At 41.5% G+C, this 22,891-nt stretch overlaps 1 protein-coding gene across 1 annotated transcript in view; it reads left to right on the top strand.

Annotated features, from left to right (window-relative positions):
• Positions 1 to 19,450: 19,450 nt before the first annotated feature.
• The window catches only part of STRBP (spermatid perinuclear RNA binding protein), a 104,279-nt gene continuing 100,838 nt past the window's right edge, over positions 19,451 to 22,891 (top strand). Inside the window, exon 1 of the mRNA XM_070758858.1 lies at positions 19,451 to 19,547. The gene's annotated coding sequence lies outside the window, so the exon portion shown is untranslated. The remainder of the gene's footprint in view (positions 19,548 to 22,891) is intronic.

Genomic DNA, 22,891 nt, shown 5'->3' with positions numbered 1-22,891 from the left:
ATGGAGTTTACAATTACCACAAAATAACATTAGATGATAGGAAACCTGATCGGGATAACCTCTTAATATTTAGGGATTAGAGTTTGCCTTAGGGAAGACAGATAGCATTTGGGGTTTAATTTTATGTACAGTATACATACACTGCTAAAAAAAAAATAAAGGGAACACTTAAACAACACAATGTAACTCCAAGTAAATCAAACTTCTGTGAAATCAAACTGTCCACTTAGGAAGCAACACTGATTGACAATCAATTTCACATGCTGTTCGGCACATTCAACCTTATACAGAACAAAGTATATTGGTACCTCTATCTAAGAACGCCTATACTTAAGAACTTTTCTAGATAAGAACCGGGTGTTCAAGATTTTTTTGCCTTTTCTTAAGAAGCATTTTTTACTTTAGGTACCTCTACTTACAAACTTAATTCATTCCGTGACCAGGTTCTTAAGTAGAAAGGTTTGTAAGAAGAAGCAATTTTTCCCATAAGAATCAATGTAAAAGCCAAGAATGTGTGCGATTGGGGAAACCACAGGGAGGGTGGAGGCCCTGTTTCCTCCCAGGAGTTTCCTAGAGAGGCCCCATGGAGGCTTCTCCATGCCTTTTCCGACTCTGTTTCCTCCCAGGAGATTCCTAGAGAGGCCCCACAGAGGCTTCTCCCTGCCTTTTCCAGTTACAGTTTCAGAGGCTCAGGTTTGTAAGTGGAAAATGATTCTTGAGAGGAGGCAAAAAAATGTTGAATACCCAGTTCTTATTTAGAAAAATTTGTAAGTAGAGGCGTTTGTAGGTAGAGGTACCACTGCACTAATACTAACCTAGAATATCAATTTCGTTTGCTGTGTATTACTGTTTTTTGTGAATAAAATAATAGTAGCAGTGATAGTAGTGGTAGTAATAGTAGTACTCTGTTTTCCCCAAAATAAGATGTCCTGATAATAAGCCCAATTGGCCTTTTGAGTCCATGGCAATAAGACCAAGTACTTATTTCAGGGTTCAAAAAAGGTAGGTGGATGGATGGATGGATGGATGAAATAGATAGATAGAATTATAGATAGATAGATAGATAGATAGATAGGTAGGTAGGTAGGTAGGTAGGTAGGTAGGTAGGTAGGTAGATAGATAGATAGATAGATAGATAGATAGATAGATAGATAGATAGATAGATAGATAGATAGATAGATAGATAGCCGATCCAAACTGGGGGGAAATCCACCTCTCCTGCTTGAGCCGGGGGCTGGACTAGAAGACCTCCAAGGTCCCTTTCAGCTCCAGATTCTCCTGATTCAGTCTCTATCTGTGTGATTTATTTGTTTGTTTGTTTGTTTATTTATTTAGTTAGTTAGTCCAATACACAATGAGGGATTTAGTGGGTGTATATATATATATATATATATATTTGTTTTCGTATATATATATATATATATATATATATATATATATATATATATATATATATATATATGTATGTGTGAATGATGAGGCAGCAGCCATCTCGATCACCGGAACATAAAAAACTTTAATAAAACAACTTAGCTTTCGTTAGCGTGCTGCTAACTTCGTCAGAGTATTAAAATGCCGTGGGAGACAATCACATTTATAAAGCATTACTCAGTCTGCTCATAGCCCGCGTCACTGGGCCACACCCTTCCCTCCCCTCTGCAGCAAGCCTAATTGTAGCACGCTAACGAAAGCTAAGTTGTTTTATTAAAGTTTTTTATGTTCCGGTGATCGAGATGGCTGCTGCCTCATCATTCACACATATACCTGGAACTCGCATTTTTAGGACTAAGAAATCACATTCACCATCATCAGGCTAAAGTTCCAATCTTTGTGTTGTTGTAAAATGGAATGTTAGCAACTGTCATTTCTTCCTAGTATATAGTGTGGGGGTGGAGATTTGTTTTGTTGCTAACATTCCATTTTACAACAACACAAAGATTGGAACTTTAGCCTGATGATGGTGAATGTGATTTCGCCGAAACGTCGCATAAACATGCAAAATATTACACAGGGCAAAACCCGAACTCAGAACAATCTACATACATATACCCGTAAAAATTTACGAAAACAAATATATATATATATATATATATATTTGTTTTCGTAAATTTTCACGGGTATATGTATGTAGATTGTTCTGAGTTCGGGTTTTGCCCTGTGTAATGTTTTGCATGTCTATGCGACGTTTCGGTGAAATCACATTCATATACACACATATATATACACACACACACACACACACACACACACACACATAGTAAAATACATGATGAAGTTTATAGAGGAGATACTCATAGTAAATATATATCTAAGAAAGAATAGAAAAGAAGATATAGTAATAGAACATATCAATGAAAGAATAGAAGAAGAGGTATGGGAATAGAAGAAAGGTATAGGAGATATAGGTGAGCAATAGGACAGGGTTTCTGTATGTGGTTGCTTTAGGATTAATGGGATGATTCATGCACGAAATAAACCACATAGATAGGAAGGCCTCGTGCTGTTTGAAACATGTTTCAATCTATGTGAAAATCTATATAATTTGACTCGCTCCCATCGATTGTACCCACCTTATGGTGAGCAGGCCAAAGGGCCACCGTTAAACCAGATATTCTCCGTCTTTCTGACATTGCTTGAGAGACATGCTTTGTGCTCCTATCGCTCACTTAGCAAACCACAAATCAAGATTTAACTTGTCCTCAAATCACCCATTTAGCAAACCGCAACTCAAGATATAATTTGGTCCCAGTCCTGGCCTCACTTCCAAAACAACAAACATCAGATTCCTCTGTGTCCACCTTACCAACAATGTGCAGATGGTCACGACTGCTTCTCTAATGCAGTGGTTCTCAACCTAGGGGTCGGGACCCCTTTGGGGGATCGAATGATCGTTTCACAGGGGTCGCCTAAGACCATGGGGAAAGATAAATTTCCTATGGTGTTAGGAAGTAAAGCTTCTATTCTGGAACATATTTTTACAATCCGACCAATCAGGTGTTTACAGTGGGGGCGTCTCTCTGACCTTCCTGCCAATCAGCTTAAAGCTCTGTTGGGACAATTGGTGCTAGACTTATGGTTGGGGGTCACCACAACATGAGGAACTGTATTAAGGGGTCGCGGCATTAGAAATTCAATTCAATTTATTCAATTTATTAGATTTGTATGCCGCCCCTCTCCGAAGACTTGGGGCAGCTCACAACAATGATAAAAACAATATTATAATGGCACAAATCTAATATTAAAAATAACTAAAACCCCCATCATAATTAAAAACCAAACAGCACATACATACCAAACATAAATTATAATGAGCCTGGGGGAAAGATATCTCAAATCCCCCATGCCTGGCGGTATAGGTGGGTCTTAAGTAGTTTACAGAAGACAAGGAGGGTGGGAGCAGTTCTAATCTCCGGGGGGGAGTTGAGTGATTGATTGATTGATTGATTTCGTCCAACACACAATGATGGTTTTAGTGGGTATACACATAGTAAAATACATAATGAAAGTTATAGAGGATATATTCATAGTAAAATATATCTAAGAAACGTATCAGGAAAGACTTAATGAACTCAATCTGTATAGTCTGGAGGACAGAAGGAAAAGGGGGTACGTGATCGAAACATTTAAATATGTTAAATGGTTAAATAAGGTGCAGGAGGGAAGTGTTTTTAATAGGAAAGTGAACACAAGAACAAGGGGGCACAATCTGAAGTTAGTTGGGGGAAAGATAAAAAGCAACATGAGAAAATATTATTTTACTGAAAGAGCAGTAGATGCTTGGAACAAACTTCCAGCAGACGTGGTTGATAAATCCACAGTAACTGAATTTAAACATGCCTGGGATAAACATATATCCATCCTAAGATAAAATACAGAAACTCGTATAAGGGCAGACTAGATGGATCATGAGGTCTTTTTCTGCCGTCAGTCTTCTATGTTTCTATGTTTCTTATCAGGAAAGACTTCATGAACTCAATCTGTATAGTCTGGAGGACAGAAGGGAAAGGGGGGACATGATAGAAACATGTAAATATGTTAAAGGGTTAAATAAGGTTCAGGAGGGAAGTGTTTTTAATAGGAAAATGAACCCAAGAACAAGGGGCCACCATCTGAGGTTAGTTGGGGGAAAGATCAGAAGCAACATGAGGAAATATTATTTGACTGAAAGAGTAGTAGATCCTTGGAACAAACTTCCAGCAGACGTGGTTGGTAAATCCACAGGAACTGAATTGAAACATGCCTGGGGTAAACATATATCCATCCTAAGATAAAATACAGGAAATAGTAGAAGGGCAGACTAGATGGACTAGGAGGTCTTTTTCTGCCCTCAATCTTCTATGTTTCTATGTTTCTATGTTAAAGAATAGAAGAGAAGATATAGGAATAAAATATATCAATGAAACAATAGAAGAAGAGATATAGGAATATTTATTATTTAGATTTGTATGCCGCCCCTCTCCGCGAACTCGGAGAGAATAGAAGAAAGGTATAGGAGATATAGGAGAGCAATAGGACAGAGGACGGAAGGCACTCTAGTGCACTTGTACTCGCCCCTTACTGACCTCTTAGGAATCTGGAGAGGTCAACCGTAGATAATCTAAGGGTAAAGTGTTGGGGGTTTGGGGATGACACTATGGAGTCCGGTAATGAGTTCCACGCTTCAACAACTCGGTTACTGAAGTCGTATTTTTTACAGTCACGTTTGGAGCGGTTAATATTAAGTTTTAAATCTGTTGGTGCTCTTGTGTTGTTGTGGTTGAAGCTGAAGTAGTCTCCGACAAGCCGAAGCCATCGTTTTGAGTTGGAGACTTTTGGCCTGCCACAAGTAGAATAGCATTGGGGAGGGGGGAGCAAGAAATCTCGTTCACGCATGAGATTAGGCATCTGCGCATGACATTGCTGATGATGCCCCATCAATTCACACATGCTGTGAGCCGCCCCGAGTCTGCAGAGAGGGGCGGGATACAAATTTAATAAATAAATAAATTTAATAAATAAATGCTTCTGAATCTTGATTCAGCCAGGTTGTGGGGGGGGGGGGTTGTCCTGGGCTGCTGACATCTCTTTTAAAAACTACTAAGAAGGCAATGTGGCAGTTACTTTAAATGCTCTTTGAAGGTTTATTTACTCTGTAACAATGCTGTCAATCAACATGTCACCAAGCTGTTGACTGATGTGTCAGCTCTCTTCTTGTCTTATCTTTCTGCCCAAGGTCTGCAGAATGATATCTCTTTGCAACACGTTTGGGTGCAATGGATCGGACACATTCCCTACAACGGTTCAGGAGACAGTGATAGAAATATAGAAACATAGAAGACTGACGGCAGAAAAAGACCTCATGGTCCATCTAGTCTGCCCTTATACTATTTTCTGTATTTTATTTTAGGATGGATCTATGTTCATCCCAGGCATGTTTAAATTCAGTTACTGTGGATTTATCTACCACATCTGCTGGAAGTTTGTTCCAAGGATCTACTACTCTTTAAGGAAAATAATATTTTCTCATGTTGCTTTTGATCTTTCCCCCAACTAACTTCAGATTGTGTCCCCTTGTTCTTGTGTTCACTTTCCTATTAAAAACACTTCCCTCCTGAACCTTATTTAACCCTTTAACATATTTAAATGTTTCAGTCATGTCCCCCCTTTTCCTTCTGTCCTCCAGACTATACAGATTGAGTTCATGAAGTCTTTCCTGATACGTTTTATGCTTAAGACCTTCCACCATTATTCTTGTAGCCCGTCTTTGGACCCGTTCAATTTTGTCAATATCTTTTTGTAGGTGAGGTCTCCACAACTGAACACAGTATTCCAAATGGGGTCTCACCAGCACTCTATATAGCGGGATCATAATCTCCCTCTTCCTGCTTGTTATACCTCTAGCTATGCCAAGCAGGAAGAGGGAGATTGGAAGATGCCCTCTAGATATATAAGAAACAAAAGTACCGTATTTTTCAGAGTATAAGATGCACCAGAGTATAAGATTCATGTTAGTTTTGTGGGAGGAAAATAGGGGGGGGGGGATCTGCCTCCCAGGTTTTCATCTAACTAATGTTCTTAGTCTGGTCATCTTCAGTCCATTATGTTATCCCCTGGGGTTAGGGCTTTAAAAAACCTTATTCATAGTGAGTAGCAATGAAAAAAAAAGCCTGCAAAGACTTAGGGCTGGAAGAAACATTTTTTGGAGCGAGTAGCAATGAAAAAGCTTGCAAGCTGGTGTTGTGGTTAGCTCTGGCCCAGCTCCTGCCCCAAGGAATGGGCAGGTGGATGTGGGGGAAACATCCACATGCCGCAGGCCTGTTTTGCTCCCGATGGAATCTGCTGATGAAGCCTCCTCTGACCAAGGAAGTGTGAGTGACAGGGAAGAGAGGAGTTTGGCAGACAGCCCAGGAGGAGATCAATCATCTGTATCATCCTTGGATTCTGAACAAGAATTAATGACACATCCACACATGCATAGAGTGATGCATAGGAGACAACAACTGAAGGATTATTACAATAGAAAATGAGGCCACCTGTGGTTGGGTGGGGCTGCTGTAATTAGTGCTACCTGGTGTTTTAGTCTCATGGCAGTTTATCTGATTCATTGTTTCATCAAGATCGTGGTTTTTGTGCTGTTCAAGATTGTGTGTGGACTCTCTGGACTTTGGAATTTGGACTCAATTTCCCAGTTATTGGGTGAGCAATTGCATTGCATTGAACCTGTGCCTTGTGTGTACCAGAAAATCCCTTTGACATTTAAAAAGGGAGCTGTTTCTGTTTTTCTGTTTATAAAAACTTTTGGCTTTTCCTTTTATCGTGTGGTGTGTGTCTTCCTGGACTAATTACCCTGTAATTACGGGTGGTTGAAACACAGCTGGTAAGATTGTTAGCGTCTCGTTAGGGATGGGGGAAAAAAGCTTCAAAAAGCTATATTCAGACACACCTAAATTTTTAGCCTCTTTTACGGTGTGTTTTCTACTCTGAAAAATACAGTATTTCAGTAATTGAAATAAAATACTAGATTGTGCAGAAATGGACACTTAAAGTTAAGGAAAAGGAAGAAACTGAATACTGTTTAACATGGGAGTCATTTTATCTGTGGCTAACCAATAGAAAGAGAATAGAATAGAATTCTTTATTGGCCAAGTGTGATTGGACACACAATGAATTTCTCTTTGGTGCAGATGCTCTCAGTGTCCATAAAAGAAAAGATACATTTGTCAAGAATCATGAGGTACAACACTTAATGATTGTCATAGGGGTCAAATAAGCAACAAGGAAAAGAAGAAAGAAGCTAGAAGAGAATGATTGATATTATAAGGAAGGTTTATTCAAATGGATAAGCAATATACTTATCCATCATAATACTACTATTATGATGAGATCAATATTCATGGGATGAACATTATTGTAAATATTATGATTATTATGTCAGCATTCCGGCAGAGCCCAACTCCAATTAAAAACTCCAAGACAAGCGTTTTCTCAAAGTTCCCATTTATTAGAGTAGGCATACCGGCACATCTGGGAAAGCCCAAATTGTCAGGGTTCCAAATAGCATCCAAAATTAAATCAGAATTCAAGGCATAGCATTCCTCAAAGTTCCAATTTATTAACATAGAAACATAGAAGATTGACGGCAGAAAAAGACCTCATGGTCCATCTAGTCTGCCCTTATACTATTTCCTGTATTTTAACTTAGGATGGATCTATGTTTATCCCAGGCATGTTTAAATTCAGTGACTGTGGATTTAGCAACCAAGTCTGCTGGAAGTTAGTTCCAAGGATCTACTACTCTTTCAGTCAAATAATATTTTCTCACGTGGCTTCTGATCTTTCCCCCAACTAACCTCAGATTGTGTCCCCTTGTTCTTGTGTTCACTTTCCTATTAAAAACACTTCCCTCCTGAACCTTATTTAACCCTTTAACATATTTAAATGTTTCGATCATGTCCCCCCTTTCCCTTCTGTCCCCCAGACTATACAGATTGAGTTCATTAAGTCTTTCCCGATAAGTTTTATGCTTAAGACCTTCCACCATTTTTGTAGCCTGTCTTTGGACCTGTTCAATTTGATCAATATCTTTTTGTAGGTGAGGTCTCCAGAACTGAACTCACTCTACAGATGGAGTTCATTAACTCAATTATTTGAACATTCTACAGACATTTATAGCTATTGACTTACCTCTTTGCATCCAATTTCAGCAGTCCCATTATTCACAAGAAAATAAAATTCTTCCTCTTCCTCTGCCTCCTAGCAATTTGCCTCCTTGCAGCTAGTTTCACTTTCAGTGCTAGCGAATCCGCTGTGGGTCAGGACGAGTCAGATAATCAATTGCTTGTGGTTTGCTGCAAGGAGGTAAATTGCTGGAAGACTAGAGATCAAAGAGTTGGGGTGACTCGGTGGGGCTACATTTGGTGTATAAGACACACCCAAGTTTCACCCTCTTTTGGGGGGGTAAAATGATGCATCTTATACTCCAAAAAATATGGCAATTCTCCATAGGGGGGGGGGAAGCAATTATATGATATCTGATGAGCAGCTTTATTTCTCAATCCGAGAACCAGTTTTTTTAGTATTTAAAACCTACCACATAAATATTTAACCAGCAGAACGAGCTAAAATAAGTGCTTGGTTATTAAGGGCAGAGATGGCTACCCGGTGCCAACTGACCACAATTTGCAGGGCAATACCAGTGCCATCTCAGAGGCTCTTGTCCTGGCAGAAGCCTAGGGGAAGGGTGGGGGAATCAATCAATAGGCCTTAAATAAGTAATCAGAGCAGCTGAAAACATTTCAGTCCTTAGAACTGAAGCAGGATGAATCACCGTAATAATTCTTTACTGAAAAGGTAGAGCAAGAGAGCTGTGCCTTTTGAAATAAGTACAGCATATATTTTTTCCCCCTGAATGATTTAGCACCGATAGATTTGCAACGAAAGCCTTTTTAAAAAAAATCTTATATTTTTAAAAGAAAGAGCAGAATACCTCCGGAACCGCCTTCTACCGCACGAATCCCAGCGGCCGATAAGGTCCCACAGAGTTGGGTCCCGTCGACCAAACAATGTTGTTTGGTGGGCCCCAGGGGAAGAGCCTTCTCTGTGGTGGCCCCGGCCCTCTGGAATCAACTCTCCCCAGAGATTAGAACGGCTCCCACCCTCCTTGTCTTTTGCAAGTTACTTAAGACCCTTTCCTTTTCTCATATATCCTATATATTCTCTCCCTCTCATCCACTCCTCTTCTTTTTTACTTACTATCCCTATATATACTACTTAATGTCTATTTCATTCCATATGTATTGTATATTGGACAAAGAATAAATAAAATAAATAAAAATATTGCCAGGCATGGGGGAACTAAGACATCTCCCTCCAGGCTTATTATATTTCATGTTTGATGTGTATGTGCTGTATGGTTTTTAATTGTTGAGGTTTTTAGATATTTTATTATTAGATTTGTTCCATTGTTATACTGTTTTTATTACTGTTGTGAGCCGCCCCGAGTCTTCGGAGAGGGGCGGTATACAAATCTAATAAATTGAATTGAATTGAATATTATTTTTTGCAGGGTCTGGATGGGTGTTAACGGGCTCAGACTCAATCCCAACAAGATGGTGTGGCTGTGGGTTCTGCCTCCCAAGGACACATCCATCTGTCTATCCATCACTCAGAGGGGGGAAATTTGACCCCCTCGGAGAAGGTACGCAACTTGGGTGTCCTCCTCGATCCACAGCTGACTTTGGAACATCATCTTTCAGCTGTGGTGAGGGGGGCGTTTGCCCAGGTTCGCCTGGTGCACCAGTTGTAGCCCTATCTGGACAGGGAGTCTCTTCTCACAGTCACTCATGCCCTTATCACCTCGAGGTTTGACTACTGCAATGCTCTCTACATGGGGCTACCTTTGAAGAGTGTTCAGAAACAGCAAATCGTGTAAAATTCAGTCGCGCGAGCGGTCATGGGCCTTCCTAGGCATGGCCACGTTTCTCTAGCACTCCGCGGACTGCATTGGCTGCTGATTGGTTTCCGGACTCAATTCAAAGTGTTGGTTACGATCTGTATATCAATATTATAATATTAATATTGATTGTTTCTTCATTGCTTATTTGACCCCAATGACAGTCAGTAAGTGTTGTACCACATGATTCTTGACAAATGTATATTTTTCTTTTATGTACGCTGAGAGCATATGCACCAAGACAAATTCCTTGTGTGTCCAATCACACTTGGCCAATAAAATTCTATTCTATTCTATTCTATTCTATTCTATTCTATTCTATTCTATTCTATAGTCCTATACGGCATTGAACCAGATTACTTGTGGGACTGCCGTCTGTCTGTCTGTCTGTCTGTCTGTCTGTCTGTCTGTCTGTCTGTCTGTCTGTCTGTCTGTCTGTCTGTCTATCTATCTATCTATCTATCTATCTATCTATCTATCTATCTATCTATCTATCCAGTGAAGGGCTTCCAAATTTTTTACTACCACACTGTGGGCGTGGCTTATACAGGAAGCCCTGCATTTTCTTTCAACATCTTTCTGTGCAAATTGGGTGCTCTGGGGTGGAGCTCCATTTTCGCTACCCCACGGCGTTCCTCCCCCCTCCCCCCGGTCTGGGCAGCAGCTCACCCCTGTATCTATCTATCTATCCATCCATCCATCCATCATTCCATCCATCCATCATTCCATCCATCCATCCATCCATCATCTGGCTATCTAGCATCTATCTATATCATCTAACATCTATTTATCATCTATTTAGCTATCTATCTACTATCTATTAATCAATCAATCTATATATCATCTATCCACTCCGTATGCCACTCCGAGTCTTCGGAGAGGGGCGGCATACAAGTCTAATAAATTATTATTATTATTATTATTATTATTATTATTATTATTATTAATTATCTATCTGTCTTTCTGTCTGTCTGTTTGTCTGTCTGTCTCTCTCTCTCTCTCTCTCTCTCTATCTATCTATCTATCTATCTATCTATCTATCTATCTACATGTCTATCTATTTCTGTGTCTACCCACCTGCCTTTGTCTTTCTATCCTTTCATCTATCCTTTATATCATCCATCATCTATCCATCTTATCTATCTATTTATCTATCTTTCTTTCTATCTATCTATGTATCTATCTATCTACTATCTATCTATCTATCTATCTATCTATCTATCTATCTATCTATCTATCTATCTGATACGTATGTGTACACAGGCACAAACAAACACTAAAATTCTTTCATTTTTCCCACCATCCAATTACTGCCTCAAACTTCTCATCAGTAATATTGAAGGATAAACATCGTTTCCGTGTCTTTCTATTGCGCAGTTTGACAGTAAATGTTTATATTCCTTTACATCTTGCTCTGTTGCCATCCATCTAACAGTTTTATTTGATGTGACAACGAGGAATCAGAAATATAGCACATAAAAAAGTCGTTTGAAGGCTTGGCTGTACTTCTGCCGAGCAAAACAGCAAGTCTACTTCAGAAATACCCTCCAAAGTCCCATTGATTTTTTTTTTGTGATATCAAATTGCAAATTATACAGAGTCAGCATATACTGTGGCTTGGCAGAGAGGGTAGGGTGTAGTCATAATATTTATCATGCTGTTGGTTCCAAGTGGAATGTGAAAAGGTGTCCGTGGGAGAGGTTAATATGCCCCAATGGCATAAGGACAAGCAGACTGATAACTTTGCACTGTGCAATAACCATAACATAGAAACATAGAAGATGGACGGCAGAAAAAGACCTCCTGGTCCATCTAGTCTGCCCTTATACTATTTCCTGTATTTTATCTTAGGATGGATCTATGTTTATCCCAGGCAGGTTTAAATTCAGTTACTGTGTGTTATGGTTGGCTCTGGCCCAGCTCCTGCCCAGGGAATGGGGAGGTGGATGCAGCGGAAAATTGAACATGTCACAGGCCTGTGTTATTGCCGACAGAATCAGGTCAGAGTTTAGTTTCCTCGGACGAAGAAGAAGGTGGGAGTGACTCGGCAGAGGAGGGCTTGGCACACAGCCCAGGCAGTCAATCTTCCTTATCTTCTATAGCTTCAGATGATGACATTTTGGACCCACGCAAGCGCAGAATTATATGTAGAAGAGACCAGGTAAGAACATATTACAGGAAATAAGGGAGGCCACCTGTGTTTGGGTGGGGCTCCAGTAATTAGGACTGATGCTATAAATAGCAGCATGTGGGTTTGGCCATTGTGGAAGAATATCTGTTGCAGTTTCGTCAGGAATCTTATGTGCTGGACTTTGTTGCTTCTTCACGCCTTTGAAACCAAAGCAGAGCAGTGTGTGTGTGTGTGTGTCTCCCTTCGTTGGAAGAAGAAGGGGTGTGAAGTTTCTCCACAGCTGCTGGCTAAGTACTTAATGACTGCTTAACGGACATTGTACAGACTACCCGGTTGTTTTGGGAAGAGTGCTCTTTGCAATACAAAAAGAGTGCTTAGTTTATTTTGACTTTTGTGATAAAGAACATTGTTTTAAATTTATATCCTTGAATTTTCGGGAGGCTCCTATCAGAGAGACCGACAGAACACTGTGGATTTACCAACCACGTCTGCTGGAAGTTTGTTCCAAGCATCTACTACTCTTTCAGTCAAAAAATATTTTCTCATGTTGCTTCTGATCTTTCCCCCAACTAACCTCAGATTGTGACCCCTTGTTCTTGTGTTCACTTTCCTATTTAAAAACCCTTCTCTCCTGGACCTTATTTAACCCTTGAACATATTTAAATGTTTCGATCATGTCCCCCCTTTCCCTTCTGTCCCCCAGACTAGACAGATTGAGTTCATTAAGTCTTTCCTGATACGTTTTATGCTTAAGACCTTCCACCATTTTTGTAGCCTGTCTTTGGACCTGTTCAATTTGATCAATATCTTTTTGTAAGTGAGGTCTCCAGAACTGGACACAGTATTCCAAATGGGGTCTCACCAGCGCTCTATACAACGGGATCACAATCTCCCTCTTCCTGCTTGTTATACCTCTAGCTATGCAGCCAAGCATTCTATTTGCTTTCCCTACCTCCTGACTGCACCGTTCACCCATTTTGAGACTGTCAAAAATCACTACCCCTAAATCTTAAACCATAAGAAAACTTTAGCCCTTCGGAGAAAGACCCCTGGTTTCTCTGACAATCTTCAAGAAATAGACATACACAAGACTGCTGTTATTGACATGGAGCTGCAAATGGACATTGTTACCCTTCAAGAGACAAGGCTCTCGGACTCAGGATCTGTTAAGGAGAGACACTTCTCATTCTTCAAGATCACGCAAAGTGTTAATACCACTTTATAATGGCTTGATAAGTATGGCCACAGATGGAATATTGCATCCAGTTTTGGTCAACACAATGCAAAAAGGATGTTGAGACTCTAGAAAGAGTGCAGAGAAGGATTAGGGGCCTGGAGGCTAAAACATATGAAGAAAGGTTGCAGGAACTGGATATGTCTAGTTTAATTAAAAGAAAGACCAGGGGAGAGATGATAGCAGCATTCCGATATCTCGGGGGTTGCCACATAGAAGAGGGAGTCAAACTATTCTCCAAAGCACCTGGTGGTAGAACAAGAAGCAATGGGTGGAAACTAAATAAGGAGAGAAGCAACCTAGAACTAAGGAGAAATTTCCTGACAGTTAGAACAATTAACTAGTGGAACAGCTTTCCTCCAGAAGTTGTGAATGATTCAACACTGGGAGTTTTAAAGAAAATGTTGGATAACCATTTGTCTGAAATAGCGTAGGGTTTTCTGCCTAAGCAGGGGGTTGGACTAGAAGACCTCCAAGATCCCTTCCAACTCTGTTGTTGTTGTTGTTGTTGTTGTTGTTGTTGTTCTTCTTCTTCTTCTTCTTCTTCTTCCTCCTCCTCCTTCTTATTCTTCCTATTGTTATTGTTGTTGTTGCTGCTGCTGCTGCTGTTGTTGTTGCAAGGAAAACCATCAAATGAAACTAGGGAATATGGGATGGGCTTTGTGGTCAAAAACACCCTACTAGGATTCATCACTCCACCTGCTGTAGGGAGCCAGAGGATTCTATTCCTACAGCTCCACTCGCTAGCAGGACCAGTCACTCTTATTACCGCATATGTACAACTTTATCACCGTCAGTAGAAGCTAAAGACCAATTTTACGATGATCTGGTCACCATTATCAAGAAAGTCCCCGAGAAAGATTTTTTTTTCTTTTTTTCCACTTCTGGGCTCTGGGTATTTTTTTCCTATAGCAGTAAATGAGGTTGAATGTGTATAATTTTAGAAGAACCCTCTCTTTTTTCCTCTCTCTATATACACATAGTTTATATAGTAGATAATGTATATTTTTGTGTGCCTTTGTGTAATATGTATGTATACATATGGCATATATACATAGGATTAAAAAGTATATTTTGGATGTTCGGGAATAGTGAATAGAGAGGGAAATTGTATCTCTTTGAGACAAGGAGAGGCCAGGCACCCTAACCCTAACCTTTGACGTGAGTGATGTCAAGCTGGCCCCCTTTTAAGCGAGACACATGACCTTTAAGCCACCCCGGTCACATGATCATCAAGCCACTCCCACTTGGTCACATGCCCAGCAAGCCACACCCACAAAATAAGCCACACCCACAGTGTGGTAGTAAAAAAATTTGCAGCCGTTCACTGCCCATGCCCCTGTAGCTAGTTTTGGCCAGCAGGGAGGTGACATGAGGCTGGCTTCAGTCTTCGGAGAGGCATACAAATCTAATAAATTATTATTATTATTATTATTATTATTATTATTATTATTATTAATTTATTTATTTATTTATTATTATTATTTGGTTAATGCCTTCCCACAACCATTAAAGGAAGCGGTTGTGAGGCCCCTCCTCACAAGAGGCCTTCCCTGGATCCAGCTGATTTAAAGAACTTTCATCCCGTCTCCGACTTACCCTTTGTGATAAAGGTTGTAGAGAAAGTGGTGTCACTCCAGCTCCTACGGTCATTGGACGAAACGGATTAAAAACAGAAAATGGCGACATACGGTTGGGGGGGACACAGCCTCGCACTGCCGCTGCTACCGTTTTTCCGAAACACCAGCAGCTGCCGCTACCAGTTCGCCCGAATCGGTCCGAACTGGTAGCATTTCTTTACAGCTTTTGAAAGTTTGACTCCGTTCTGATGCTCACGCAGGCCATTGGAACGGCTACACTGCGATATTTTTGTTGCGACAATCCTTTTGGCTCAATAAACAGGAATAAAAAGGAAGGAAAAGGCATCGTCCTTGTGAAGATTAGCTGCTAGTTCTCTATCCAAGGTCTTGCAAAGACCAAGCTTTGTTGTACTCTGCTTATCAAGTCCGGCCAAGGCTGATGGGTGGTGTCAAATTGTGACGGGGCCTCAACACGGAGACTCAAGGTCATTAATTACGACTTGCCCTGAACCACATCTTCTAACTAGTCTAAAGAAATGAAGAATTAGGGGTGACATAATAGCAATCTTCTACTAATTGGGGGGCTGCCACAGAGAAGAAGGGGTCAAATTATTTTCCAAAGCACCTGAAGCAGTATTTCCTCTAATTTTTTTTTGGAGTGGGCGGAAACGCATAGTGTCTGAGCAGCAGTCCCTTCGGGACTGGGCGGCACAGAAATAATAAACAAACAAACAAACAAACAAATAAATAAAAAACCCACCCTGTTTTGTCTCAGAGAATTTCAAAATAAAATACTGTACTGTGTGTCTATAACAGTGAGCTCATAATAGGGCAACTCTATCAATATCAAAATGCCACTTAAATAGTTGAGCTAGTTTCAAACTAGATTTTGATTTTCTTTCTCTCTTCTTTACTCCCATTCTTTTTCTTTCTCTTTTCCTTCCTCTCTTTTTTCTATCTGTTTCTCTCTCTTCCTCTCTTCCTCTCTCTCTCCTTCCCTCTCACTCTTTCCCTCTTGGCTTCTGGGCAGGTTTGGAAAACTCTGAGTTGATGATGATTTTTAAGTGAGCGATTGCTCACTGCTCAGCTTAGAGGGAACTATGACCTGAAGGTCAGACAAGGAATAAAGGATAGAAAACTGAACAATGAGAGATTTAATCTTGAAATAAGGAGGAATTTTCTACTGGTGAGAACAATCAACCCATGGAACAGAAGTTGCCTTTGGAAGTGGTGGGAGCTTCATTCCTGAAGGCTTTCTGCCTTTTGTCAGAAATGGTCTAGGTAGGGTCTCCTGCTTGGGCAAGGGGCTGGATTAGACTGCAAGGTCCCTTCCAACTCTGTTTATCTATCTATCTATCTATCTAAATTGCTTGAAGAAGCACCGGAAGGCAGGACCAGAAGCAATGGATGGAAACTAATCCAAGAGAGAAACTTCCTAACGGAGAGCACAATTAACCAGTGGAACTCCTTAGCACCAGAGGTTGTGGGTGTTTTATCACTGGAGCTTTTGAAGAAGAGACTGGTCAGTCACTTGTCTGAAATGGTGTCTGCTGCTTGAACAGGAGGCTGGGCTAGAAGACCTCCAAGATCCCTTCCAACTTTGTTATTCTATTCTATGCTATATTCTATATTCTACATTCTACATTCTACATTATTCTATATTCTATTCATTCTATTCTAGTCTTTCATTATTTATATGTGTGTGTGCGTGCTTATGCATACACACACATATGCATAAGCTTAAATATGTGTGTGTAACATATTTTTGCTGATAATGAAATATATATATATATATATATATATTTGTTTTTTTTTAAAAAGATTTTTATTAATTTATTTCCATGTTAAAAACACAAAAACAGAGCATTGTATTGACTATTTGTAAGTACAACTGTAAGATGTCTGTTATATGACAGTACAACATATATCCTCTTCCCTCCCCCCTCCCCGACTATTTCCTTTACAGATTGTGTTGTTGTATATTCACGGTCTTTCGTATCAGCGTAAATTATATACATATTATTAACAGTAATAATAATACAAGTAAAAAGAATCTATCAGCAAATAAATAAAGTGTTGTTCATCTATATTTGGTTTATATTGGTATTTTCTTTTGCTTTTTATTTTGCACAGCTATTCTTTTTTTCGGTTTTTTACCCAGTTATAAAAGTTTTTCCATGTGTCTTCATCTCGTATTTGTTTATTGTTTTTAAGTTTTTGTGTTAGTGTGTCATATTTGTTTGTTTTTGTTTTCCGTCAAATCACCCTGGTATACTCAAACATGGGAGGGAGCATACTGCTTCCTTTTTGCCACTCGGCCCCTCCAGGGGCCATTCAAGGCAGTTAATTTTTTATAACCGACAAACTATATTCTTTATATGTAACATATTTTTCCTGATAATTAAAAAGTTGTCCTTCCTTTTCATTATCAGCAAAATGTTACACACAAGCGCGCTCGCACACATAAACACGTATATATTGATATGTCCTTATCTGTCTTGATTTGTATGGTGTACTTGGGTTGTATGATTGCTTTTTAATAAGGGTTTTTAGAACTGTTTTAAGATTGGATTTGTACATAATATTTTACTTGTGAGCCGCTCTGAGTCCTCGGAGAGGGGCGGCATACAAATGTAATAAATTATTATTATTATTATTATTATTGTTATTATATTACACACATATTTATTTATTTATTTATTTTATTACTTGGATTTGTATGCCGCCCCTCTCCGAAGACTCGGGGCGGCTCACAGCATGTAAAACAAATCATAGTAATCAGACAGATTTAAGATATTTAAATATTTAAAAAACCCAGATACTAACAGACACACACACAGACACACCATGCATAAGTTAAACGTGCATATACAGTAGTATGTGTGTGCATGTAACATAATGCTCAAAAAAATAGAGGGAACACTCAAAGAACACATTCTAGATCTGAATGAATGAAATGTTCTCATTGAATACTTTGTTCTGTACAAAGTTGAATGTGCACAACAGCATGTGAAATTGATTGTCAATCAGTGTTGCTTCCTAAGTGGACAGTTTGATTTCACAGAAGTTTGATCTACTTGGAGTTACATTTTTTATTTTTTTTATTTTTTTATTTTGTCCAATACATAATACACATTGAAGAGAAAGATATGTAATAATATAAGTAAAGAAAAGAATAGAAGAAAAGATATAAAAGTATAGGTGAACATATTTGAAAGGAAGAAAAGATAAATGAGATAAGGAGAGACAATTGGACAGGGGACAGAAGGCCCACTGGTGCACTTATGCACGCCCCTTACTGACCTCTAAGGAACCTGGAGAGGGCAATCGTGGATAGTCTAAGGGAAAAATGCTGGGGGTTAGGGGTTGACACTACTGAGTCAGGTAATGAGTTCCATGCTTTGACAACTCGGTTGTTGAAGTCATATTTTTTACAGTCAAGTTTGGAGCGGTTAATATTAAGTTTGAATCTGTTGCGTGCTCTTGTGTTGTTGCGATTGAAGCTGAAATAGTCATTGACAGGTAGAACGTTGCAGCATATGATCTTGTGGTCAATACTTACAATTGTGTTGTTTAAGTGCTCCCTTTATTTTTTTGAGCAGTGCATATATGTATATTTGTGTGTGTGTTACACACGTGGGTGGTGTGCGTGTGTAACGTTTTTACTGAACATGAAAAGGATGGACAATCCTTCCTTTTCATTATCAGCAATGTATGTATGTATGTATGTATGTATGTATGTATGTATGTATGTATGTATGTATGTATGTATATTTATCTTTGATTATCACCATAGTTTTTACAACATGCACTGTCAGGGTTTTTGAATTGCTTTGCACTGCACTGAGCAGTCCTCAGCTGCTGACCCATTTCCTTGACTTCACTGCTTCCATTCCACCCTCCATTTATTTTCTCCCCCCACCTCCCCTTTCTCCTCTTTTCTCCGCCGCCGTCGCCCCCTTTTTTCATTGCACCTTTTTTTAAAGGGGGCTTGGCGGCGAAATGTGGTGGTGGGGGGAATGAAAGCCCCCGCTGAGCCCCTCACCCCCTTACGCACTTTGCGCAGGGGAAGGAGGGTGCTCCTCTTTACGCCCCCGGCGTAAAGGCTGCTCCCCACAGGTGCGGCCGTGCCGCCGCCCGATTCCGAAGCGCGGTTTGCGCCTTTTGCGAAGGGAAAGGAAAGGGGGGAGATGGCAAGGAACGCTTCCTCCCGCCGCCGCCGCCGCTTCCCCCCGACCCTTCCCTTGCGGTGAGGGGAGGGAGACGGGGGGACGCCCTCTGCGTAGCGCCCGAGAAGGAGGCGCTTCCCGGCGAAAGGTAAGCGGGAGAGCGGATGAGGCACTACGCAAGCGGCGTAAGGCGGCCCCAGGTAGGCGAGCGACGGGCGGGCTTACGCTAACGGCGTCCGCCGCGCCGGTAGCGTAAGGCGGCTTGGCTGCTCAGGTGCGGGGAAAGCGAAAAAGGGGGCGGGCTGAGCGTTGCCACGCAACCCTGGCCCGGGCCCAGCCTATGGGGAGGCCGGGCGCCGTCACGTGGTCTCGTAGAGCTTGCTCGCTTGCTGCGGCGCTTGCAAAAGAGAGTCGGACGGAGCCGGGACGGGGCCGCCGGTGCGGGGGGGCTGCTGCTGCTGCGTGGAAGCGGACGGGGAGCTTTTCCCGCCGGGGGAAGCGGGTAGGACGGGCCGGGGGGGGGCACAAGGCGGGGGAGGGGTCGCGCGGGTCCGGGGAAGGGGGCGGGGAACGGGGAGGGAGGCGTGCAAGATGGAAGGGGGTGGTGCAATGCAAGGCGGGGGGGGGGGGAGGAAGAGGAGGAGGAAGACTGGGCAGATGCACCAAGGAGGAGGAGGAAGAAGGGCTGAGGATCTTGCAAAAGCTTCCCAGGCTGCGCGCACCCCAGCTTGCACCCCCCAACCTGGCGCGCTCCAGGAACCCCCGCAATAAGAGTTCCCATCCCCACAATCCCCAGCCAGCGCCCCCCTCCCTTCTTCTCCAACCCTCCCTCCCCATCAAGCTTTTAGTGGAAAGGGGGTATCTTGAGATGCTCCGGGTTGTTGCAGTGCGTGTGGGAGACTTTGGGGGAGCGGGATACCCCCCTACTCAACTGCATTTCCATAGGGGGAACTGGACACCCCCTATGGAAATGCAAACCACCACCATCCTGGGTTGCATGGGGTAGGGGAGAAGATTGCAAGCCGCGGAAGGAACTAGAGGAAAGAGTCCCTTCCCCGGGCATTGATGGGGGGTGGGGGGCTAGCAGATGTGAAACCAGATGCAGATGGGGAAGAGGATAAGGTATATTTGGGGGCGGGGTGGAGAGACAGAGGCAGGAGAGAAGCATCCCGCAGAAGGGTTAATTTGGAGGGAAAGTCATATGGGGCAAAGGGGGGCTTGGAAAGACCCCCCCCCAAAAAAAAATAGAGGGAGAGGCTCAGCCTAGGACAAGGGGAGGACTATTGGGGTGGGCTACCCTCAGAGCCTGCTCCCCCCAATAATAAACCAGGAGGAAGAGGTGACTTCTGGGAGATCATATTGGAAGTTGGGTTAGGGGCTGCAGTGGGATGAGGGGGGTGTTGCAGATTGCCCTGGGTTGTCCTTGAAAGATTCAGGCCTTTTCTATGGGAGAGAGCCGCTTCCTTGCTCCAATAGAGCCCCTTATGGGGGATTCGCTCTAGAATCTCAAAAGAGATCTGAATCCATGACCGGCTGGAGATTAAAAAATTGGGGAATATATATTCCTGCTTCCTTCTAGACTCTTTTCTGTAACAGCGAAAAAGTCCCGAGCGGCTTCGATTTCCCTTAATTGGGTTTATAAAACGAGGAAGGGTCTTCCTTTCAGGTTGCCCACCTTTTGGGGTGCCTTTTTGCAGGGGGCTTGTGGAGAGGGGGAAAAGGAGAGTGGAATTCCGAAAGGTCCTGTCAATTATACCTTTAATCGGGTTTAAGCCCCATCTCATCTAACAGAGCTCGCAGTGTGACACACGGAGTCCCTTGACATTTCGGTTCTGAATAATATAGTTGCGGGAGAGTCATTTTTGGAGACTCGGGATGGTAAACGCTAAGTATCTTCGCAATATTTAGATTTGGATTGCGACGGTGGTGGGTGCGAAGGCCGCTTGGGGTGTCTTGAAAGGAAAGTTTGCAAGGTTTAGGGGTCACTTGCAGGGGGGACGTGTCCAATTGTGGTGGGTTCTGGAGAAGCCCCACCACTGAATTCCGACTTGGTCCGTTATTTGGTAGATTATTTCCCCCCCCAAGGCCGCTGTTGTGAGGAGGAGGGTCATTCTTTGTCAAGCGGACCAGGTGGAATTGAAGCCTTATTTGAAAAGAAACCATCACAAAAACCACATATATGACAGGAAAAAAACCCTGCTCTTTCTAATGAAATAAAAATGAAGATGATTGAAGGTGAGAAAGCAGAGCGATAGGAAAAAACATGCTCTTCTAGTGAAGATGACAGAAGGCGATGAAACAAAGCTCTCTGTTTTCTCACCTTCAATCATCTTCATTTTTATTTCATTAGAAAGAGAACATTTTTTTCTATCATACGTGTTTTTGTGATGGTTTCTTTTCAAATAAGGCTGCAAAAATCAGTCAAGTGGACACTTGGTCCACTTGACAAAGAATGATCCGGGATGCTTTTCGTGTGATGTCTTGGAAATTGTTTTTTTTAGCTTTTTCCCTAGTAATTTTTAATGTTAAGTTTCTATACATGCGTATTTGTACACCACCCTGAGTCGTTTGAGAGGGGCGACATAGAAATCTAAAAATTGCAATAAATAAAACGAGGTGGATTTTTCTCCTACTTCCGTGATTTCACAGTGACGTCGCCCTATTTGTTGTCTCTCGCCCTGAGATATTAAAAAAAAAAGGAAGCTGGGTGCACAATGTGTAGTCCTCACTTTGCGACCGTTCATTTAGGGACCTTTTCAAGTCACGACGACACTGGGGGGAAAAAAAGTTTTCCGCTCTTAAGGCCATTGCAGTGATCAAAATTCAGGCGTTGAATAAGGCACAGATTCTGATTCACACTTACGACGGGGCAGCATCCTGGCGTTATGTGGTCCCCATTTATAATCCTACATTTGAAATCAGGAGGCAACTGGACTTTTTTGTTCATTTTTTTTGAAGACATTTCGCTTCTCATCCCAAGAAGCTTCTTCAGTTCTGATAGGATAGTGGAGAATGGAAGGGTTTCTACTCTTTCCAGATAGCTGGTCATTTGCATTCTTTTAGAGGGTCATTGAGGCCGCTTGGAGGTTGATCTGTATCCTTGGGGTCACTTAAGTGACGCTCCTGTTACCCACAGTTTGCAGTTTTTGTTTCTTTTGGAAACCCATTCCTAATTCCCACACCATTCTGAGGCTGTTCATCCCAAATGGTGTAGCTAAACATCTTTAGAAATTCATAATCATCTAAGTTGTCCTAAAGATGCTTTTTCCTAGAAAAAATTCAGATTCTCCATGGAGACCTCGCCTACAAAAAGATATGGATCAAATTGAACGGGTCCAAAGACGGGCTAAATAAATGGTGGAAGGTCTTAAGCATAAAACTGATCATGAAAGACTTAATGAACTCAATCTGTATAGTCTGGAGGAAAGAAGGGAAATGGGGGGGGGGGGCATTTAAATACTTGAAAGGGTTAAATAAGGTTCAGGAGGGAAGTGTTTTTAATAGGAAAGTGAACCCAAGAACAAGGGGGCACAATCTGAGGTTAGTTGGTGGAAAGATCAGAAGCAACATGAGAAAATATTATTTAATGAAAAGGTAGTAGATGCTTGGAACAAACTTCCAGCAGACGTGGTTGGTAAATCTACATGAACTGAATTTAAACATGCCTGGGATAAACATAGATCCATCCTAAGATAAAATACAGGAAATAGTATAAGGGCAGACTAGATGGATCATGAGGTCTTTTTCTGCTGTCAATCTTCTATTTAACTTTCCCTGCCAACGAGAAGCAAAGTCTCAAACTCACTTAACAGTGGCATGGTTTGCATAATATCTGCTGTGATTCGC

The sequence above is a fragment of the Erythrolamprus reginae genome, chromosome 8 (assembly GCF_031021105.1).
Source record: "Erythrolamprus reginae isolate rEryReg1 chromosome 8, rEryReg1.hap1, whole genome shotgun sequence".
In the NCBI taxonomy this organism is placed as follows: domain Eukaryota; kingdom Metazoa; phylum Chordata; class Lepidosauria; order Squamata; family Dipsadidae; genus Erythrolamprus; species Erythrolamprus reginae.
This window is presented reverse-complemented; position numbering and strand designations above follow the sequence as displayed.